This window comes from Oncorhynchus gorbuscha, linkage group LG05 (genome assembly GCF_021184085.1).
Source record: "Oncorhynchus gorbuscha isolate QuinsamMale2020 ecotype Even-year linkage group LG05, OgorEven_v1.0, whole genome shotgun sequence".
NCBI lineage: Eukaryota > Metazoa > Chordata > Actinopteri > Salmoniformes > Salmonidae > Oncorhynchus > Oncorhynchus gorbuscha.
The window spans coordinates 17,634,782-17,652,786 of record NC_060177.1 but is presented as its reverse complement, the minus strand read 5'-3'; the positions used below and the strand labels follow the sequence as shown (position 1 = coordinate 17,652,786).

The window sequence follows — 18,005 nt, the reverse complement described above, 5'->3', positions numbered from 1 at the left end:
TGGGGAAAACAGGGCCTCCAACAAGGTGACATTTTGATCTGGGAAAACAGGGCCTCCAACAAGGTGACATTTTGATCTGGGAAAACAGGGCCTCCAACAAGTTGACATTTTGATCTGGGGAAAACAGGGCCTCCAACAAGGTGACATTTTGATCTGGGAAAACAGGACCTCCAACAAGGTGACATTTTGATCTGGGAAAACAGGGCCTCCAACAAGGTGACATTTTGATCTGGAGAAAACAGGGCCTCCGACAAGGTGACATTTTGATCTGGGGAAAACAGGGCCTCCAACAAGGTGACATTTTGATCTGGGAAAACAGGGCCTCCAACAAGGTGACATTTTGATCTGGGGAAAACAGGGCCTCCAACAAGGTGACATTTTGATCTGGGGAAAACAGGGCCTCCAAAAAGGTGACATTTTGATCTGGGGAAAACAGGGCCTCCAACAACAGTGTGTATATTCGGTCCTATATTGAAGCTCGTTGGTAAATCTGTTTTCCTTTCTGTGTGTTTGGATTGGGACGTCTATCAGCAGGTGCATGGAGACCGGAGGTACAGAGCTCTGTGAGGTGGGGATCGGGCCCAGGGAGGACAGCAAAGCATATAAAAATTATTAAGAGACAGTTGAAAGGCATTTTGATTTATTATCCATCATGGAAATGTTGGCAGAAGAACAGCCTCTGGTGGCATTTCATCTAGTCTCTCTTTGATATAACTAAACCCCCTGGGGACATTGGGACATTTCCTCACCATTTTGATCTGCGAACTTCACTTCCCTACTGACAAAAAAAAAGTCAATAAACACACTCATCAAACTGAAGAGCTGCCAAATGTTTAATGGTTTTGCAACAGAGAAACGTTCTGTTTCAAGATGTCGGTGTGATCTGTGGCATTTGGATTTTTCATAGAGGGGTTGACATAACGATTGATAGAGGTCAGTGGAGGCTGCTGAGGGGAGAATGGCTCATAGCTGGAACGGCGTGAATGGAATGGCAGCAAACACATGGAAACCATGTGTTTGATGTTGTTGATACCTTTCCACCCATTCTGCTCCAGCCATTACCACGTGCGCATCCTCCTCAATTAAGGTGCTACCAACCTCCTGTGAAAGGGGAGGGGAAGGAGGGAAGGAGGAGTAGGGAGACTAAGAAGATACAGTACACTCATAAAGAAGAAACTCAACCACTCCCCCCTGAATAATAATAGTGAGAACACAAACCTGCCCAAAGGCCCAGTGACAAAGACACTAGAGGATGTAATTAAAGTCTGTGAGTGCTGCTGCGACGTTCCCAAGTATTTTCACGGAGTCTTCCTCTCTCAGTACACATAGCTCGGTTACATAACTTCGTGCGGTGGGTCACACACACACCTGGGACTCAGGTGAATGGGGGTTTCACAAGCACCTGCAAACACAGCCATAAAATCTGTTAAGATGCCATGAAACAACCAGCCATAATGTAGGTCCAATCAAACATCAAGGTGCCATCCACTATGTCAATTATAAATGGGCGAGCATGGGCAATAAATATCAACTTTCTAAAATATATACCGTATATTATTCAGAGCTGCTTGTTAAGCAGAGATGCTGAAATGTTATAGACTATGGCAATAGACTGATGGCAATAGACCGATGGTGTCATGCCCTGACCATGCCCTGTTGGTTGGGTAGTGATAGTTATAGGGTGGGTCATCTAGGTGATTAATGGTTTATGTTGGCCTGGTATGGTTCCCAATCAGAGACAGCTGTTTATCGTTGTCTCTGATTGGGGATCATACTTAGGCAGCCTTTTCCTCATTGTGCTTTGTGGGATCTTGTCTACGGATAGTTGCCTGTGTGCACACCAGTAGCATCACCAGTAGCAGAAAATATGTTTGGTTCTTCTCAGATTGCCCTGGAAATTCTCACATAACTTATTTGGGAGGAAGGATGTTTGAAATTCTTTTTACATATGTATCACAAACCATTTTTAGAAAATCATAATGAAAGTTACCATTTCAGGCCCTTTTTAGACCTATACATGCCTCCTGTAAGACCCTATGATCTGTGAACTGTACATGATACAGACAATATCTTGAGCTTAGAGGGCCTAAAATTGCCAATTTCATTATAATTTTCAAAAAATATGTTTGTGATACAAATGCAGAAAGCATGTTTAACATCCGTCCTCCCAATAAATTGAATCGCCCATTACTCTTACACCTGATATTGTAATATCCAAAGTAGAGACAAATAACAAGAAGGGGGTGTACTGAAGGCTGAAATACTGTTCACCTCTTGTATCCCTCCTTCTAATCTGGAAATACACGAGTCCTGTATCACATCGGAATCGCTTGATTATTATCATTATAATCACTATAATTCAACTCACTTCCATCTCTTTTATGGGCTACCGTATACCACAGCTTAGCATTAGTCACAGCTAAGCATTAGTCACAGCTAAGCATTAGTCACAGCTAAGCATTATTTTGTGGACTGTTCAATGGCAGTGTTAGTCATTGTCCTGGCTATTACTCATGCTAGAGGAATCATCATGTAATGTAGCATACCTGTCCATTTACTCACTGCTCTCTTTCTCTCTCTCTTTCTCCCTCCATGTATACACTAAACAAGCTGGTCCACATGAAGTTAACAAGGGGAGAGATGGGGATTGTCAGCTCCCCACCCATGCATGTGTTTCATCTTATATTTTCTCCTCCTGTCTCCTCTCCTTTCACCACTCTCCTCTCATCTCCCTTGACCACTCTCCTCTCCCTTGACCACTCTCCTCTCCCTTGACCACTCTCCTCTCCCTCCGCCACTCTCCTCTCCCTCCGCAGCTTTCCTCTCCTCTCCTTCCATCCCTCTCCTCTCCCCCACCACTCTTCACACCCTCCACCCCTCTCCTACATCACTCTCCTCCCTCCTTCCACCACTCTCCTCTCTCCTTCCACCACTCTTCCATCCCTCTCCTCTCCCCTGACTATTCTCCACCCCTCTCCTCTCCTACACCTCTCCTCTCTCCTACACCACTCTCCTCTCTCCTTCCACCACTCTCCTCTCTCCTTCCACCCCTCTCCTTCCACCGCTCTTCCATCCCTTCACCACCCTCCTCACCTTCCACTCCTCTCCTCTCCTTCCACCCCTCTCCTTCACCACTCTTCCATCCCTCTCCTCTCCCCCACCACTCCTCACACCCTCCACCCCTCTCCTACATCACTCTCCTTCCTCCTTCCACCACTCTCCTCTCTCCTTCACCACTCTTCCATCCCTCTCCTCTCCCCTTACTATTCTCCACCTCTCTCCACTCCTACACCTCTCCTCTCTCCTACACCACTCTCCTCTCTCCTTCCACCACTCTCCTCTCTCCTTCCACCCCTCTCCTCTCTCCTTCCATCCCTCTCCTCTCCTCCTACTACTCTCCTCTCCTCTCCCCTTACTATTCTCCACCTCTCTCCACTCCTACACCTCTCCTCTCTCCTACACCACTCTCCTCTCTCCTTCCACCACTCTCCTCTCTCCTTCCACCCCTCTCCTCTCTCCTTCCATCCCTCTCCTCTCCTCCTACTACTCTCCTCTCCTCTCATCACTCTTTTCTTTCCCTCCACCCCTCTCCTCTCTCCTTCCACCCCTCTCCTCTCTCCTTCCACCCCTCTCCTCTCTCCTTCCATCCCTCTCCTCTCCTCCTACTACTCTCCTCTCCTCTCATCACTCTTCTTTCCCTCCACCCCTCTCCTCTCTCCTACACCACTCTCCTCTCTCCTTCCACCACTCTCCTCTCTCCTTCCACCCCTCTCCTCTCTCCTTCCACCCCTCTCCTCTCTCCTTCCACCCCTCTCCTCTCTCCTTCCATCCCTCTCCTCTCCTCCTACTACTCTCCTCTCCTCTCATCACTCTTTTCTTTCCCTCCACCCCTCTCCTCTCTCCTTCCACCCCTCTCCTCTCTCCTTCCACCCCTCTCCTCTCTCCTTCCACCCCTCTCCTCTCTCCTTCCATCCCTCTCCTCTCCTCCTACTACTCTCCTCTCCTCTCATCACTCTTTTCTTTCCCTCCACCCCTCTCCTCTCTCCTTCCACCCCTCTTCTCTCTCCTTCTACCCCTCTCCTCTCTCCTTCCACCCCTCTCCTCTCTCCTTCCACCCCTCTCCTCTCTCCTTCCACCCCTCTCCTCTCTCCTTCCACCCCTCTCCTCTCTCCTTCCATCCCTCTCCTCTCCTCCTACTACTCTCCTCTCCTCTCATCACTCTTTTCTTTCCCTCCACCCCTCTCCTCTCCCTCCACCACTCTTCTTCTTCCCAGTTCAACACAATCTCACACTTGATTTGTGCAAATGTATACAAAATGTTGTTGTGCCTTTGGCATCATTAAAGGTGAAGACTTATTCTCTCAAATCAATTTTCTGTCATTATTATTATTACGTGATTAAACTAATCATGTAAATGTAATTAACTAGGAAGTTGGCAACATGGAAAATCTTCAGATTACAAAGTTAGAATTTTCAGAATATAACTCTACAGATATTTTAATATCTGATCAATTAGTCTTTTATTAATGAATTATTCTTTACCTCACTTCAGTCTCATCTGAACGTCGTAAATTATTGGTTATCTGCACGAACCCAGCCTTTACTATAAATCATCCATACACCAATTGGCCTAATCATTTATTTGCTAACTAACTAAATAATCACAGAAATGCATAAACAAACAGTAGATATTGGTTACTAACAATGATAGGGAATATTCCCTCGTGGGCTACACCAATATGGCGGCTTGGTGGGCAAAGGGAAAGGGGTGTGGACTGAGAAAGATTGGGAAAGACTAAATGGATTCATTACACAGTCTATAATTATATCCATTGAAATGCTAATCCTTCGCACATGAATGTTCGCTCATTCGAGAATAATTTAAGTACATATTTACAGTGTATGTCATTGTTGTCTTCTCTATTGGAATCCGGTCCGTCTGCTGGAGAGTTCATCCGAGTCTCTCTCTCTTTTTGTTTCCCTGAAGATCAAAGTGTTTCATGGTTAGAAGGAATACTTCAGAGTACCATTCAGAAAATGTCCGACAGAATAGATGTTTAGGCGGTTGTCGGTATTCGCATCACAGGTTTACATAATTTCCAGCTGCAGACAAGTAATTAGTATCCAAGACTTGCTCTTAATCTGTGGGGATCAATAGTCTCAGAGTTGAACCATTTCCAGCCGTGTAGCCACAATGGCCAAGACCAGAGAGCTGTGTAAGGACATCAGGGATAAAATTGTAGACATGCACACGGCTGGGATTGGCTACAGGACAATAGGCAAGCAGCTTGGTGAGAAGGCAACAACTGTTGGTGCAATTATTAGAAAATGGAAGAAGTTCAAGGTGACGGTCAATCACGCTCGGTCTGGGGCTCCATGCAAGATCTCACCTCGTGGGGCATCAATGATCATGAGGAAGGTGAGGGATCAGCCCAGAACTACACTGCAGGACCTGGTCAATGACTAGAAGAGAGCTGGGACCACAGAAAACCATTAGTAACACACTACGCCATCATGGATTAAAATTCTGCAGCGCACGCAAGGTCCCCCTGCTCAAGCCAGCACATGTCCAGGCCCGTCTGAAGTTTGCCAATGATCATCTGGATGATCCAGAGGAGGAATGGGAGAAGGTCATGTGGTCTGATGAGACAAAAATAGAGCTTTTTGGTCTAAACTACACTCGCCGTGTTTGGAGGAAGAGAAAGGATGAGTACAACCCCAAGAACACCATCCCAACCGTGAAGCATTGTGGTGGAAACATCATTCTTTGGGGATGCTTTTCTGCAAAGGGGACAGGACGACTGCACCGTATTGAGGGGAGGATGGATGGGGCCATGTATCGCGAGATCTTGGCCAACAACCTCCTTCCCTCAGTAAGAGCATTGAAGATGGGTCATGGCTGGGTCTTCCTGCATGACAACGACCCGAAACACACAGCCAGGGCAACTAAGGAGTGGCTCCATAAGAAGCATCTCAAGGTCCTGGAGTGCCTAGCCAGTCTCCAGACCTGAACCCAACAGAAAATCTTTGGAGGGAGCTGAAAGTCCGTATTGCCCAGCGACAGCCCCGAAACCTGTAGGATCTGGAGAAGGTCTGTATGGAGGAGTGGGCCAAAATCCCTGCTGCAGTGTGTGCATACCTGCTCAAGAACTACAGGAAATGTATGGTCTCTGTAATTGCAAACAAAGGTTTCTGTACCAAATATTAAGATCTGCTTTTCTGATGTATCAAATACTTATGTCATGCAATAAAATGCAAATGAATTACTGAAAAATCATACAATGTGATTTTCTGGATTTTTGTTTTAGATTCCTTCTCTCACAGTTTAAGTGTACCTATGATAAAAATTACAGGCCTCTACATGCTTTGTAAGTAGGGAAACCTGCAAAATCTGCAGTGTATCAAATACTTGTTCTCCCCACTGTATATACACACACACTCACTTTGTTTGTACTGATGTTATAGCAAACTCTAGACTTTTGTATGAATTATTTTTTAGAACATATTTGTAGATAGTTGTCATGTTTTTATTTTAATTTAACCTCTATTTAACTAGGCAAGTCAGTTAAGAACAAATTCTTATTTGCAATGACGGCCTACCCCGGCCAAACCTGGACGATGCTGGCCCAATTGTGCGGCACCCTATGGGACTCCCAATCACAGCTGGGTGGGATTCAGCCTGTATTCATTATCTTTAAATGGTTAAATGTTTGCATGTTTCAGTAATGATTAACATGATTAAATAGTCTCTGCTTGATTTAGCTTTTGGTATATTTTTAATTTTATACATATTCTGTATTTTCCCTGAAGAAAGCAATAATTAATCAACACACTACTATAAATAAATGGACAGGGCTGTTACATTTACATTACATTTAAGTCATTTAGCAGACGCTCTTATCCAGAGCGACTTACAAATTGGTGCATTCACCTTATGACATCCAGTGGAACAGCCACTTTACAATAGTGCATCTACATATTTTAAGGGGGGAGGGGGTGAGAAGGATTACTTTATCCTATCCTAGGTATTCCTTAAAGAGGTGGGGTTTCAGGTGTCTCCGGAAGGTGGTGATTGACTCCGCTGTCCTGGCGTCGTGAGGGAGTTTGTTCCACCATTGGGGGGCCAGGGCAGCGAACAGTTTTGACTGGGCTGAGCGGGAGCTGTACTTCCTCAGTGGTAGGGAGGCGAGCAGGCCAGAGGTGGATGAACGCAGTGCCCTTATTTGGGTGTAGGGCCTGATCAGAGCCTGGAGGTACTGAGGTGCCGTTCCCCTCACAGCTCCGTAGGCAAGCACCATGGTCTTGTAGCGGATGCGAGCTTCAACTGGAAGCCAGTGGAGAGAGCGGAGGAGCGGGGTGACGTGAGAGAACTTGGGAAGGTTGAACACTAGACGGGCTGCGGCGTTCTGGATGAGTTGTAGGGGTTTAATGGCACAGGCAGGGAGCCCAGCCAACAGCGAGTTGCAGTAATCCAGACGGGAGATGACAAGTGCCTGGATTAGGACCTGCGCCGCTTCCTGTGTGAGGCAGGGTCGTACTCTGCGGATGTTGTAGAGCATGAACCTACAGGAACGGGCCACCGCCTTGATGTTAGTTGAGAACGACAGGGTGTTGTCCAGGATCACGCCAAGGTTCTTAGCGCTCTGGGAGGAGGACACAATGGAGTTGTCAACCGTGATGGCGAGATCATGGAACGGGCAGTCCTTCCCCGGGAGGAAGAGCAGCTCCGTCTTGCCGAAGTTCAGCTTGAGGTGGTGATCCGTCATCCACACTGATATGTCTGCCAGACATGCAGAGATGCGATTCGCCACCTGTTCAATGTCAGCAACAATTTCCAGTGAAAAATGGTCAGTCTGAAGCCATTTGGCTATGGGTTTCACAGCCCTATACAGTGGCTTGCGAAAGTACCCACCTCCCTTGGCATTTTTCATATTTTGTTGCATAACAACCTGGAATTAAAATATATATTTTGAGGGGGGGTTGTATCATTTGATTTACACAACATACCTACCACTTTGAAGATATGTTTTATTGTGAAACAAACAAGAAATACGACAAAAACAGAACTTGAGCGTGCATAACTATTCATCCCCCCCCACACCCCCCCCCAAAAGTAAATACTTTGTAGAGCCACCTTTTTCAGCAATTACAGCTGCAAGTCTCTCGGAGTATGTCTCTATAAGCTTGGCACATCTGGCCACTGGGATTTCTGCCCATTCTTCAAGGCAAAACTGTTCCAGCTCCTTCAAGTTGGATGGGTTATGCTGGTGTAGAGCAATCTTTAAGTCATACCACATATTCTCAATTGGACTGAGGTGTGGGCTTTGACTAGGCCATTCCAAGACATTTAAATGTTCCCCTTAAATCATTACTGTTGCTTTAGCAGTATGCTTAGGGTCATTGTCCTACTGGAAGGTGAACCTCTGTCCCAATCTCCAATCTTTAGAAGACTGAAGCAGGTTTCCCCTCAAGAATTTCCCTGTATTTAGTGCCACCCATCATTCCTTCAATTCTGACTAGTTTCCCATTACCTGCCGATGAAAAACATTCCCACAGCATGATGCTGCCACCACCATGCTTCACTGAGGGGATGGTGTTCTAGGGGTGATGAGAGGTGTTGGGTTTGGGCCAGAACTATAATTTTCCTTGATGGCCAAAAGGCTCAATTTTAGTCTCAACTAAACAGTCCAGAAAATACACACATACACGGACGACCGTGACTTTCAGTCGTGCACAGGGCCGGCTGGATAATAAAGCCCCACCAATAAACCTAATTAAACACAGGTGTAACTAATAAACAGACAAGGGGAAAAAAGGATCAGTGGCAGCTAGTAGGCCGGTTACGATGACCGCCGAGCGCCACCCAAACAGGAAGGGGAGCCACCTTCGTTAGGAGTCGTGACAATAGGAGAGTCTGAAATTAATTAAATATCCTGACCCTAAGCTACAGTGGGACAAAAAAAGTATTTAGTCAGCCACCAATTGTGCATGTTCTCCCACTTAAAAAGATGAGAGAGGACAGTAATTTTCATCATAGGTACACTTCAACTATGACAGACAAAATGAGAAAAAAATCCAGAAAATCACATTGTATGATTTTTTATTAATTTATTTGCAAATGATGGTGGAAAATAAGTATTTGGTCAATAACAAAAATGTATCTCAATACTTTGTTATATACCCTTTGTTGGCAATGACAGAGGTCAAACGTTTTCTGTAAGTCTTCACAAGGATTTGACACACTGTTGCTGGTATTTTGTCCCATTCCTCCATGCAGATCTCCTCTAGAGCAGTGATGTTTTTGGGGCTGTTGCTGGGCAACACGGACTTTCAACTCCCTCCACAGATTTTCTATGGAGTTGAGATCTGGAGACTGGCTAGGCCACTACAGGACCTTGAAATGCTTCTTACAAAGCCACTCCTTCGTTGCCCGGATGGTGTGTTTGGGATCATTGTCATGCTGAAAGACCCAGCCACATTTCATATTCAATGCCCTTGCTGATGGAAGGAGGTTTTCACTCAAAATCTCACGATACATGGCCCCATTCATTCTTTCCTTTACACGGATCAGTCCTCCTGGTCCCTTTGCAGACAAACAGCCCCAAAGTATGATGTTTCCACCCCATGCTTCACAGTAGGTATGGTGTTCTTTGGATGCAACTCAGCATTCTTTGTCCTCCAAACACGACGAGTTGAGTTTTTACCAAAAAGTTATATTTTGGTTTCATCTGAACATATGACATTCTCCCAATCTTCTTCTGGATCATCCAAATGCTCTCTAGCAAACTTCAGACGGGCCTGGATATGTACTGGCTTAAGCAGGGGGACACGTCTGGCACTGCAGGATTTGAGTCCCTGGCGGCGTAGTGTGTTACTGATGGTAGGCTTTGTTACTTTGGTCCCAGCTCTCTGCAGGTCATTCACTAGGTCCCCCCGTGTGGTTCTTGGATTTTTGCTCACCGTTCTAGTGATCATTTTGACCCCACGGGGTGAGATCTTGCGTGGTGCCCCAGATCGAGGGAGATTATCAGTGGTCTTGTATGTCTTCCATTTCCTAATAATTACTCCCACAGTTGATTTCTTCAAACCAAGCTGCTTACCTATTGCAGATTCAGTCTTCCCAGCCTGGTGCAGGTCTACAATTTTGTTTCTGGTGTTCCTTGACAGCTCTTTGGTCTTGGCCATAGTGGAGTTTGGAGTGTGACTGTTTGAGGTTGTGGACAGGTGTATTTTATACTGATAACAAGTTCAAACAGGTGCTATTAATACAGGTAACGAGTGGAGGACAGAGGAGCCTCTTAAAGAAGAAGTTACAGGTCTGTGGGAGCCAGACATCTTGCTTGTTTGTAGGTGACCAAATACTTATTTTCCACCATAATTTGCAAATAAATTCATTAAAAATCCTACAATGTGATTTTCTGGATTTTTTTCTCATTTCTCATAGTCGAAGTGTACCTATGATGAAAATTACAGGCCTTTCTCATCTTTTTAAGTGGGAGAACTTTCACAATTGGTGGCTGACTAAATACTTTTTTGCCCCACTGTATGTTCAATGTCAGCAGCAATTTCCAGCTAGAAATGGTCAGTCTGAAGCCATTCGGCAATGGGTTTCACAGCCCTATAATAATGGTACAAGTTATCACTTTAAAAAGGGTATATTTACATCCTCTAGTGTATAAAATGTTGGGCAAAGTGGTATGAGAGAGTCTGACATTTAACGCATAACTCAGTTAAGTAAAAATACTTTAAAGTGCTACTTAAGTTGTTTTATGGGGTATCTGTACTTTCCTATTTATATTTTTGACTTTGACTTTGACTTTACTACATTCCTAAAGAAAAGTATGTACTTTTCACTCCATATATTTTCTCTGACACTCCTTACATTTTGAATGCTTAGCAAGACAGGAGATTAAAAATTGTGCCGTCTGGTTAGCTTAATTGTAATGAACACGATGGGAGACAGAGCTGGTTTCAAGCACAGGGTGCAGTAGGTGTTAATTTGTAAAGGACCACAGGAGGAGACAGGTAGCTGGGTCCAGGGGCAGGCAGAAGGTCATACACAGGAGGTCCAAAAAGGCAACAGTACAGGCAGGGAAAAGGCCTGCCTCACTATCATACACGGGAGGATTAAATTATGGGAAAAACAGATCTCTGAATAGAAGTGTGTCACAAAACAAACAATACCTCACAATGATGGGGTGCAAAGAACTGAACTAAATAGTGTGTGATAATGACATACAGGTGTGTGAACAGGTGATCAGAATTCAGGTGATTGGGATCTGGAGAGTCAGCTGTGTTCAGGGGATCTACGTGTTTGAGTGTGAATTGGAAGCAGACGTTACATTAATATAAGGAATTTGTAATAATTTATACTTTTACTCAAGTATATTTTAGCAATTGCATTTACTTTTGATACTTAGGTATATTAAAAACCAAATACTTTTAGACTTTTACTCAAGTAGTATTTTACTGGGTGACTTTCACTTTTACTTGAGTCATTTTCTATGAAGGTATCTTTACTTTTACTCAAGTATGACAAATGGGTACTTTTTCCACCACTGCCCTAACTTGACTTCAGTCTTCACCAATGAGAACCAAGAGGTGCCTAGCTTTTTCCTTCATGACTGGAAAAGGTCTCGATTCTAAGCTTAGAAAATCCTACATCCATCTCATTAGATCAGAACAGGATGGATCAACAGTGATTCATATTATTGATTTGCATCCTAAAAGGACAACACACTTACATTATTTGTCTACCCATATGATGTGGATCATTGTCAGGTTATGAGATGTATATGCTTCAGTAACAACAGAACACCATGGTTGTAACAACACTTTAAACAGCTCCTTTGTAAATGTGTAGAATGTGTTTGTTTTGGGTCCACACTGGTAAATTAGACAGTCACAGAGGATTTTCTCCTGAATAACTGGTCAGGACATAGCACTTTCCATTCCGCTTCAGGCAATTTTGATGTAAGGCTTGATCACACCTGTAGTGACTATTTCTCTGTCACACCCATTGCTGCTTATTCATTGTTCACAAGATATATCAATGTAATTACACCCAACGCAATGTTGAAAAACAGAATGCTTCCCACATAACATAACTAGATGAGAGCTGGATGTGATCCCAACGCTGCCACCAGCACAGCGGAAGAGAGTGAAATCTGCAACAGGCTCTAACCAGCGCTCATACGTGGCAAAATTAGCAACAGCCGTTGCCATGAAAGTAGGCCTCTGGGCAGAGGCAGTACTTTCCACTGGCTTCCAGTTGAAGCTCGCATCCGCTACAAGACCATGGTGCTTGCCTACGGAGCTGTGAGGGGAACGGCACCTCAGTACCTCCAGGCTCTGATCAGGCCCTACACCCAAACAAGGGCACTGCGTTCATCCACCTCTGGCCTGCTCGCCTCCCTACCACTGAGGAAGTACAGCTCCCGCTCAGCCCAGTCAAAACTGTTCGCTGCCCTGGCCCCCCAATGGTGGAACAAACTCCCTCACGATGCCAGGACAGCGGAGTCAATCACCACCTTCCGGAGACACCTGAAACCCCACCTCTTTAAGGAATACCTAGGATAGGTTAAGTAATCCCTCTCACCCCACCCCCCCTAAGTTTTAGATGCACTATTGTTAAGTGACTGTCCCACTGGATGTCATAAGGTGAATGCACCAATTTGTAAGTCGCTCTGGATAAGAGCGTCTGCTAAATGACTTAAATGTAAATGTAAATGCCTACAATGCTGGCATATGTCGTGTTACAATAGCCTAAGTATATAACATGATTGACACGACCGTAATAATCATCATGAAACAGCCTTGGAAGTGCCATATGTGTAAGGCAACATAATTCATTATTTTACATTAACCTGTTTAACTGCATTAATATGGTTAATTGACCATAGTCCAGACTCATTATAGTTGCAAATACCATGCAGTTGCACCAGGGGAATTTAAACCAAACAGGTCTTCTGTTTCCCCACATCATGTAAATGTATCCCCATTCCCCAAACAAATACTGTCACGTCTTGGTCATTGTATTTTGTGTTTTTGTTATATGTTTGGGTAGGCCAGGGTGTGACATGGGTTTATATGTTGTTGTTCGTATTGGGGTTTGTAGTATTTGGGATCGCGGCTGTTTAGGGGTGTTGTATAGGCTTGGCTGCCTGAGGCGATTCTCAATCAGAGTCAGATGATTCTTGTTGTCTCTGATTGGGAACCGTATTTAGGCAGCCTTAGTTTCGCTTTGTATTTCGTGGGTGATTGTTCCTGTCTCTGTGTAGTGTTCACCAGATAGGCTGTAATAAGTTTCACGTTCCGTTTGTTGTTTTTGTATTTGTTATAGTTATTTCATGTTACGCTCTTCTTTCATTAAAGTCATGAGTAACCAACACGCTGCATTTCGGTCCGACTCTCTTCTTTCAACAGACGAACGCCGTTACAGAATCACCCACCACAATCGGACCGAGCAGCGTGTTAATAGGCAGCAGCGAAAGGAGGACGTTATGGACGGTAGAGGCATGGAGTATACGACGTGGGAAGAAATCGACAGGTGGGCGGCCGACCCAGAGAGAGTGCAGGAGCCCGCCTGGGATTCGCTGCAGCAATGCGAAGAGGACTATAGGCGAATGGAGTCAAAGAAAAAGACACGCCAAATAAAACGGAGAGGCGCTGGTATAAACAGGCAGCGACAGCTGGAGCAGCAAAAGGAGGATGAATTATTCGGAGAATGGACATGGGAAGACGTGTTGGATGGTAAAGGTTGTTACACTTGGGAGGAGATATTGGCCGGAAGAGATCGCCTCCCATGGGAACAGGTGGAGGCACTAAGGAGAGCAGAGGCAGCCGGAGATAGGAGCCGACGATATGAGGGAACACGGTTGGCAAGGAAACCCGAAAAGCAGCCCCAAAAAATTATTGGGGGGTGGCTAGAAGGGAGTATGGCTATGCCAGGTAGGAGACCTGCGCAAACTCCCTGTGCTCACCATTGGGCTAGAGAGACCGGGCAGGCACCGTGTTATGCTATGGAGCACACGGTGTTTCCAGTGCGGGAGCATAGCCCGGTGCGGCACATACCAGCCCTTCCTATTGAGCGGGCTAGAGTGGGCATCGAGCCAGGTAAGCTTGGGCAGGCTCGGTGCTCAAGAGCTCCAGTGCGCCTGCACGGTCCGGTCTATCCAGAGCCTTTCTCCTCTCCTGCGCTGCCGGAGTCTCCCGTCTGCCCAGCACCGCCAGTCTGCCCAGCGCCGCCAGTGCTCCCAGTCTGCCCAGCGCCGCCAGTGCTCCCAGTCTGCCCAGCACCGCCAGTGCTTCCAGTCTGCCCAGCGCCGCCAGTCTGCCCAGCGTCGCCAGTCTGCCCAGCGTCGCCCGTCTGCCCAGCGTCGCCAGTCTGCCCAGCGTCGCCAGTCTGCCCAGCACCGCCAGTCTGCCCAGCGCCGCCAGTGCTCCCAGTCTGCCCAGCGCCGCCAGTGCTCCCAGTCTGCCCAGCACCGCCAGTGCTTCCAGTCTGCCCAGCGCCGCCAGTCTGCCCAGCGTCGCCAGTCTGCCCAGCGTCGCCCGTCTGCCCAGCGTCGCCAGTCTGCCCAGCGTCGCCAGTCTGCCCAGCGCCGCCAGTCTGCCAGGATCCGCCAGAAGTGCCAGTCAGCCATGATCTTCTAGATCTGCCAGACAACCAGTCTCTTCCAGATCTGCCAGACAACCAGTCTCTTCCAGATCTGCCAGACAACCAGTCTCTTCCAGATCTGCTTCCCCTCTGTCCCGGGCTTCCCCTCAGTCCCGGGCTGCTTCTGTCCCGAGCTGCCCCTCTGTCCCGAGCTGCCCCTCTGTCCCGAGCTGCCCCTCTGTCCCGAGCTGCCCCTCAGTCCAGTGGGGATCTGGGTGAGGACTATTAGGCCATGGTCGGCGGAGAGGGTGGATTATCCCAGGACGCAAAGGGCAGGAACAAGGACATTAATGGAGTGGGGTCCACGTCCCAAGACGGAGCCGCCACCATGGACAGACGCCCACCCGGACCCTCCCTATGGTTTGAGGTGCGTCCGGGAGTCCGCACCTTAGGGGGGGTTCTGTCACGCCTTGGTCATTGTATTTTGTGTTTTTGTTATATGTTTGGGTAGGCCAGGGTGTGACATGGGTTTATATGTTGTTGTTTGTATTGGGGTTTGTAGTATTTGGGATCGCGGCTGTTTAGGGGTGTTGTATAGGCTTGGCTGCCTGAGGCGATTCTCAATCAGAGTCAGGTGATTCTCGTTGTCTCTGATTGGGAACCGTATTTAGGCAGCCTTAGTTTCGCTTTGTATTTCGTGGGTGATTGTTCCTGTCTCTGTGTAGTGTTCACCAGATAGGCTGTAATAAGTTTCACGTTCCGTTTGTTGTTTTTGTATTTGTTATAGTTATTTCATGTTACGCTCTTCTTTCATTAAAGTCATGATTAACCAACACGCTGCATTTCGGTCCGACTCTCTTCTTTCAACAGACGAACGCCGTTACAAATACCTTCATCAATACCACAAAAAAAACAGCCAAATCAGCTTTTTACTCCAATCTGGCAAACATCATAAAATCTGACGAAAGCGAAAACAAGCAGAGAACACTGAGAACAGAGGGGTATGTCTGTGCATGCCACTCTGATATTTCCTGCCCGTATCTCCTGTACCATCTTGTCCTGCAGGATTTAAGCAGGATTTAACACTACTACGTGCCTATGTACCATGCATGCACCTCCTGTGGCTGGAGAGAGGGGGGGTAAAGGGAGAGAGGGTGGGAAGAGAGAGAAGAAAGCAAAAACAAATGTCACAATATCCCCAGGCAAGCTGAGGCTGAACAGTAGCACATGGGCATTTTTTTGCAAGTGTTATAATTACAGCTGCTTTTAATTGGTAGGTGGCGGTTGGGAGCTGGCTGAGAATCAAATGGGAATAAACTGTTCACACCTGACAGACAAAGTAATAGGGCTGTTGGCAGATTGATTTGTAGCCCAGTTTGATGGGACACTGGAAGGCACCATCTGAGAACTGAGAGTCCAGGGTCTTTCTACTCCATCACAATAGATACCTAATCACATATCTATACTACAGTGTAGTTAAAGGGGGTATACTCTGCCCTGTAACCATTATAAAGGAGTACGCTCTGCCCTATAACCATTATAAAGGGGTACACTCTGCCCTGTAACCATTATAAAGGAGTACGCTCTGCCCTATAACCATTATAAAGGGGTACGCTCTGCCCTGTAACCATTATAAAGGGGTACACTCTGCCCTGTAACCATTATAAAGGGGTACGCTCTGCCCTGTAACCATTATAAAGGGGTACGCTCTGCCCTGTAACCATTATAAAGGGGTACGCTCTGCCCTGTAACCATTATAAAGGGGTACGCTCTGCCCTGTAACCATTATAAAGGGGTACGCTCTGCCCTGTAACCATTATAAAGGGGTACGCTCTGCCCTGTAACCATTATAAAGGGATACGCTCTGCCCTGTAACCATTATAAAGGGATACGCTCTGCCCTGTAACCATTATAAAGGGGCACGCTCTGTCCTGTAACCATTATAAAGGGGTACGCTCTGCCCTGTAACCATTATAAAGGAGTACGCTCTGCCCTGTAACCATTATAAAGGGATACGCTCTGCCCTGTAAACATTATAAAGGGGTACGCTCTGCCCTGTAACCATTATAAAGGGGTACGCTCTGCCCTGTAACCATTATAAAGGGGTACGCTCTGCCCTGTAACCATTATAAAGGGGTACGCTCCGCCCTGAACCTACCATGTTCCTCCACACGGCCCATCCCTCAGTCAGTCATTAACTAACTAAACATAACATAAGGTGAATGCACCAATTTGTAAGTCGCTCTGGATAAGAGCGTCTGCTAAATGACTTAAATGTAATGTAAATGATAACAACAATACTTACTTTTACTTTACATAATCAAACTACTGATTTGCTGCCATTCTTCAGTGGGTTAATACACGGCCAGGACAGAGAGCACTGGTTTGATTGAGTGTATTCATCTCCTCTCAGGAGCAGGAGGCCTGCAGGGGGTAAAGTGAGGGGATGGTGCCAAGCAGTTAGTTAGACAGACAAACATAACGTTGCCTCCCCGTATATGTTACTGTATAAGCTACTGGAGGAGGATGTGGAGGTTGTTTTTCTGTTTGGGATGCTTGCCTTGTAGCCCCTGAGTCAGAGAGCTGAGCTGAGGTGGGGTGGGTGGATGGGGAACACCAGGGCCCTGCGGGGATGGTTGTTTATTCAGGACAGGTAACACCCATGGGCATACACAAGCACACCAAAACAGGGAGAGTCTATATGTTTATCACTTTCTGACTGTCACTCCCTCTCACACGCATACACATACCTACATCAGGTACCATACATAAACACACACAGGAACACACACACACAAACACTCAGTAAAGGCTGGGTATTGCTCCATCTCCATGTGTACCATTGTCCTTGTGGCATGGAGCCCTCAGAGGTCGTGACCTGCGGTGCTGTGTCTCCTTGGTGGTTCCTTGTCACAATGTCCTGCTGTGTGGGGCGGTAGAGGCTCACAGGCCACCGGATTATAGCTTCTCCTTCATACAGCACAGGCAGGACAGCGACTACACTGCAGTCAACATCACTCTCTCTCACACACTCTCTCTGTCTTTATCTCTCTCTCTGTCTCTCTGTCTCTCTCCCAATCTTTTTTCTCCCACACAATTAATTTTAAAAAAACGAATTCTGAGCATACACAAAAAGAAATAGTGTCAACCCAACATGCACGTGATCAGTTGAGATCAGGAATATTGTCAAAGAACACCCTTCCCAAGTAAACCGCATGATTGTCCAGACCTGTGTAGTTTTGTAGTAATCACACACAGCATTAGCACCTATCAGGTCATCAAGCTTCTATTTTCCCTCTGCGTGTAATGAATCCAAAGTGTCTGAGTCTTGGCATGTACAAACAATTAACTGATGGTAAACACAACTGATTAAAAGATAAAGCCTTGGCACACAATGACTTTCAGC

The 18,005-nt window shown here is 46.3% G+C and overlaps 1 long non-coding RNA gene across 1 annotated transcript; it reads right to left on the bottom strand.

Annotated features, from left to right (window-relative positions):
* Positions 1 to 809: 809 nt before the first annotated feature.
* Positions 810 to 5,258, bottom strand: LOC124035594. Its single transcript, XR_006838775.1, has 2 exons — positions 4,898 to 5,258; positions 810 to 1,402 (listed from the first exon to the last, which is right to left on the bottom strand). It is a non-coding gene; the product is annotated as an uncharacterized LOC124035594 (long non-coding RNA).
* Between the last annotated feature and the right edge of the window lie 12,747 nt (positions 5,259 to 18,005).